The sequence below is a fragment of the Artemia sp. Qi Xiang Cuo genome, chromosome 10, assembly GCF_049724085.1.
Source record: "Artemia sp. Qi Xiang Cuo chromosome 10, ASM4972408v1, whole genome shotgun sequence".
Classification (NCBI taxonomy): domain Eukaryota; kingdom Metazoa; phylum Arthropoda; class Branchiopoda; order Anostraca; family Artemiidae; genus Artemia; species Artemia sp. Qi Xiang Cuo.
The window spans coordinates 67,107,928-67,114,129 of NC_142803.1; the positions used below are offsets into that span (position 1 = coordinate 67,107,928).

General features: G+C 35.0%; 1 long non-coding RNA gene across 1 annotated transcript; it reads right to left on the minus strand.

The window, feature by feature from the left end:
* Positions 1-1,540: 1,540 nt before the first annotated feature.
* On the minus strand, positions 1,541-5,511 carry LOC148948073 (uncharacterized). The gene is made up of 2 exons (XR_016142293.1): positions 5,382-5,511; positions 1,541-1,764 (listed from the first exon to the last, which is right to left on the minus strand). It is a non-coding gene; the product is annotated as an uncharacterized LOC148948073 (long non-coding RNA).
* Positions 5,512-6,202: the final 691 nt, after the last annotated feature.

Sequence of the window (6,202 nt, forward strand, 5' to 3'; positions counted from 1 at the left end):
GTAGTTTTAAGGCTTATTATCAAGCTTATTGCAAAATTAAATAAAAAAACAAGTTTTTTCAACTGGAATTAAGGAGTAACACTAAGACTTAAAACGAATAGAAATTATCACGTATATGAAAGTTGTGGCCTCCTCCGCAACTCGTTCTTTACGCTAAGGTTTTCAGTACTTTTACAAAAAGCTTCTTATTGTTCCAATTAAACAAACATAGTTTTACAGAAGTCCATCTTCAAGAATTGGGAAAGAATTAAAATTTTAGCATAAAGAGCGAGGTGTTGAAGAGTAGGCAACCTCTTTCACATAAATAAGTTTCTGTTCGTTTTCAGTTTTAATGTTGTTCCTTACTTCCCATTGAAATAACATGTTTTATTTTATGTTTAATTTCTGATAGTTTTTAAATAATCCCAGGAAATCTGGCCTCACCTCCACGGAAAAATGCCCTACCCACGGATATATCCTCTAGACAATTCCATCCCGGTGAAAATTTACCCAGGCAATTACCCTTAACAACTCCACTGGTAAAATTGAGACGGAGAAGAGAAAGCAAGAAGAAAAAAAAAAAATGTATAGGAATTCGGGCAAATTTCCCCAGTGTATAATTTTCTATGACAAATTTTTCTGAAATCTTTTCTCCCCGTTGAAAGTTTCCCTATGGAAAAACCCTCAGCAGAAAATTTGTCACCCTAAAATGCATGCATCCTTCCCAACAATAAATACTATGCGCAAACAATGGGCAATTTGTATAACTTAAAGACCATTCCCATGGGGCTATGAGGGGGGGGGGGGGTCATGTTATATCGAAAGGCATATTTATTAGGCCTTTCAACAATGGTAAACAAAATGGCTACCTGAAATTTTTTTCGGACGATTTTGGGGGAAAAGGGGTGAGGAGGCCTAGTTGCCCTCCAATCTTTCTGGTCACTGAAAAAGGGCACGGGAACTTTTAATTTCAATTTGAATGAGCCTTTTCACAATATTATAGGATCACTGGGTCGATACGATTACCCCTGGGAAAAAAACCAACAACTAAAAAAACAAATAAACACGCATCCATGATCTTTCTTCAGGCAAAAAAATAAAAATTCCTCATTTTTGCAGATAGAAGCTGGAAAACTCAATGTCAGGGTTCTCTGATACGCTGAATTTGATGGTGTTATTTTCATTAAGATTCTATGACTTAAGGGATGTTTCACGCTTATTTCCGAAAATAAGGAAAATTTTCTCAGGCTTGTAACCTTTCATGCGTAAGACTAAACTTAATGAAACTTATATATTTGAAATCAGCATAAAAATTCGATCCTTTTGCTGTATCTATTGGTATCAAAATTCCATTTTTAAAGATTCGGCTACTATTGAGCCGGGCTGCTGCTTACTTACAGTTCGTTACTACCAACTGTTTGATAATAAAACCTACCAAACCATTTTAAAGTGAAAATTTAAAAATGTTCATTAAAGACCGCGAACATTTTGGCAAATACTTGCACATTGGAATAAGAAAAAAAGCTACATCTTATGATTAAGCCCCTTTGTCCTATTATTGTCCAATAGAAGTATTATTCAATACATTTCAGTCAACAAAACAGAATGTTTCTGATGTACCTTCATTGATAGAACATTTGGATTCCTGGGTGTCATATTCAAATTTACATGGTCCTGAAATGCCAGGTAAATTGAGCAAAGGAACATCTTCACAAATTGGTGACAAAGGAAGGTTCTGAAAATAAAAGGTGTTCTCGCTGTGACCTGGAAAAGCATCTTCAACTTCTAAAACAAAAGTTAGATTAAACGGACATAGACAAATTTAACAGTAAAGCTTACTAACCAAATCTAACAATTTTTTCTCTTTAGTTACGTGTAAAAAATGTAAATATACAGACATTATATGTACACATATAATGAGATGTATGTGCAGGTTTGTTCACAAATCTCTTTTAAAATCCACTTTTCATAAAGGAAAACAAAACCAGAAACATTCAACGAAAATTAAAAACATAGAACGAATTAAAACTTGAAATTCATAACATAGAACGAGTTGCTGGATGTTATCCCCCCCCCTCAGAACCTAGGGACAAGTTTTGTAAGTTATGCCCACAGGGCACATAAGGTTTTTATGGAAGGAATGGTAGCACAAACTTCAGAGAAGGCTCATTCGAATGTAAATCGGAGTTTCTAGTTCCCTTTTTGAGTGTCAAAAGAAACCTGATTGCAACTAGCCCCCCCCCTCCCACAACGTCTTTTCCCCAAATACGTCCAATCAAATTTTTGAGATGTCCATTTTTTCCAAAATAGACTTAAGAAGAAAAGACTAGAGAAAAGGAATAGAGAAAAGACTAATAGACTAAATAGACAATACATAGTAGAAACTCCGGGGTTTACACAGCCCCCCAGAACCCGGGGGCATATAAGGTTTTTATGGAAGGAATGATCTTATAACTTCGTTGGGGGCTCATTCTATTGGAAATTAAAAATACTAGTTCCCTTTTTAAGAATCAATAGAAACCAGAGGGTAACTAGCCTTGCTGCCTCATTTACCTCAAATCCATCCGATCGAATTTTTTAGATAGCTATTTTGTTAAAATAAGTCAAAAGATCAACTAACAAAAACTCCAGGGTCAACACAAACCCCCAAATCTCAGGGGTAAGTTTCGTATGATGTCCAGGGGGCATAAGGTTCTTATGTGAGGGCTTTGAAAATATTTCAAAGATCAAATAAGCCAAATTATGGGGTTCTATCCCTGTTTCTTTTCTTTTCACATAAATGACCCATTTTATTTTCTGTAATTATATTCGCCTATAAGATAATTTTTAATCCTAAGTTGAATTCTGGATGCTAAGCTAGATTATTTCGCAATAAGTAAGCTTTGAAGTAAATTCTATTTTGGTCTTCCTGGTCTGAGCCATTGAAAGATAAAGCTCAGAAAAAGCAGAATGAATTTTGAATGGGTATTGAAAGGATTGGCTAGGGCCAAGCGAGGGTTCAGCCCTATGCAAAGTTTGTGTACAGAACAAATATTATTTTTCAGTTAGTCTACATTGAGACCCTGGTTGGGGAAGTCTATTCTTTTTGTTATATGTGTGTGACCTTTGGAAGATTACAAGTAAGATATTTTCTACAGCTGTGTAGACTATTTTTTCCAGGAGCCCAGACAGGGTAGGAACAGAGTTACGAGATACCGTCATTATTATATTGACAGGGCGGTTCGTTACCTCCAAGGAGATAGTTAGAGATTTTTTAGTGGTGACCCGGGTGGGGTACACCCTTGAACTTCGAATTTGGCCATTTGACCACTCGATTACGTTATCATACCCTGGGGCAGGGTATATTGTAAATTGGGTACTAATACACCCTATATTTACAGAAACATTGTGGTAAGCACGGGCATTCCATTATAATATTTGGCGCCACCAGGGGCCTTCCCCTCCAGTAAGTGGTGTAACACCATTTTTACACCAATAAGTGGTGACACCCGTACCTTACTACAAGAATATCAAACCTCTACCCCCCCCCCCTAAAAAAACGATATTTTATTCCAAAACACAAGCGAGCTGACCCCTGGCCTTCTCTGCACGGCCCGCCCCCCGCCCCCCAAAAAACGTGTTAACGATATTTTATTCCAAAAATTTTGGCCCTTCATGGCCTGACTCCCCCTCACCAAAAAAGACCTATTAACAATATTCCATTCCAAAACTTATGGGATCTGACGCCTGGTCCTCCATGGCCTGATACCCCATCCTCCCCCAAAAAATTATCAATGATAAATCATGGGAAATGACCCCTGGTCCTCCCTCCCTCTGGGTAATTTATTCAAGTCAACAGAATATAAAAAATAATAAAATTAAAGTTTTACAGAGAGAGAGAGAGAGGGAGAGAGGGAGAGAGAGAAAGAGAGAGAGAGAGAGAGAGAGATAGATATAGAGAGAGAGAGAGAGAGAGAAAGAGAAAGAGAGAGAGCGAGAGAGAGAGAGAGAAATAATTTATTAACCAAAATAACGCTTACATAATCTTTCAACGATCATCGGGGAAACCCATTGGTTTGTATATGATGGTTGTTTCCATCCTTAAAATCAACTAATATATATTCCCACTTCACTATATATCTAATCGAAAAAAAAAAAAAAAAAAAAAAAAAAAAAAAAAAAAAAACTGACAACTTCCCAGAAGGTAGCGGTTTCAACTCACTCTAAAACTAGTTAAAATTATCAGCCCCCTTTATACCCTCCGGGAGAGAATTCCACACCTGTGGTCCTGCAAAACACGAAAATAAAGATCCTATAACAATGATAAAACGAGTTAGACTTAAAATTTCCCAAAAGCACTCCGGCGAATAGCGATTCAAACATTAATAAACGAAAACAGCTACTTGATAATCTCTTAACTTATAAACGTTTAGAATTTTCATTTTAGTGAAGCAACTCAAAGTGCAATTTTCAAATCTCACATATTCTCCTAAGAAACGAACAACTTTATTTTGTAAAATTTGGACTCTTTTAAAACTTGACGCAAAAGAACTAGTCCACAGCAAACAACCATAAGAAAGATACGGATTGATAAGAGAATGATTGAGGCTCATTAGAATTCTTGGTGGAAGCTCATTCCTTAGCCTTCTTATAAGGCCCAATCCTCTTGCCACTTTTGCTGCTATTACTTCATAGTGTTGCTCCAAACTCCAATTGCAATCATGATAAATCCTAAATATTTAACACCATAAGCTGGATTTAAGAATACACCATTCAGACACATTTTTTCTTTTAAAATAATGGGAGAGCCAATTCTACAAAGTCATGAAACTCGTCTTAAAAACATAAACCGATAGATAGCTAAATCTCATATGACTTGCCAGTTCATTTAGGGCCTAATTAGCCTTTTCAATAAAACATTTTTTGCAAGATGATGTTATTGTAAACACAGTGTCATCAAAACTTAACTACAGCTTAACAATCACAAAAATAGACAATTAAAAGTAAAACAGTCGCCAAAATTTTAGCAGTTGAATTCAACTAATCTTGTTTATCTCTTACATGTATTATGATTAGATGTTCCCATCTGAACCCCCATAACTACCCATCCTTTGATAGAAATATTTCGTACATCATACCAGCACAGTGAAAATTGACATAAAATTCCTCAACCGGATGATTTAATTGTCTCACCAAACTTAAAAATTAAAGCTAATAAATTGAATTTAAATGTGTTTAAAGTCACAAAGAAGTCACTTTATCACCCCTCAGCTCTTAATTGTTAGATTCAAGTGCATATGTAGTTAAACTTTTTTTTGTTAAGGCCACTTAATCAGCAAGAAGGAAAAAAAAGGAATAATTATTTTGTAGAACAAAGTAGCTTTTCTTTTATTCTGACACAAAAAATTAACTGTACAACTTACCGTTTTTGATAAAAGAATCCTCAGAAACTGTGATGGGATCGGCCATTTTCAGAACTTGTGGCAAGTCCATGAAAGATCTTGGAACGGAGTTATTGTAAACTAAGAGAAGTAAAATACTATCATCGAAACTCGGATAAATCACAGATTTTTGCCAAGAGAATCTTAAAATACAAAATATATTAGGATTGATGACTAATAATGACTTTTAACCCCTCCAGAGCATGTTTTATCTTAATAAATTTGAAAGAAAAGGCTAAACTCCTTGAACAGGTCAAAGGCATTACAAATTTGATCATTATTAAAATTTGATTTTTTTTTTAAGGGTGCAAAAATTCAAAAACTGTCTTTTTGATTTAACTAAATTTAAAGTGTAGTTGAGGATTTTCAGTTATAATTAAATTTCACGGTAAAAAGCAAAATAAAGCCGTCATCTGTATTTTGTAGTAAATTTTCCAATCCGAAAACTTGGAAATTTTGGTTTATTTCCTGAAATCAAAGCTTTATTCAAGGTTTTAATGCCTTAAACACTACAAAGTGTCATTGGCGCCTTACTGAAAACTATATGAGTCTTGAACAGTCTTGGAAAGTATAAACAAAATCAAATTGAATATTAGATATATAATGATATTAATTGTTGAAAGATCCATCAGTTCAAAATTTTTTTCTCTGTAATTTTTATTTTCATTTTCAATGCTGTAAGAACTTGAAAAGAATAAATTTGTAATATACGACTAATTCGTTTTCAGTGAAGAGCCAATGACGCAGTAGGTTTTAGGCTTCTGCAGTGAGGCGATACCCAAACTCTTGTTTGTAGTTATTTT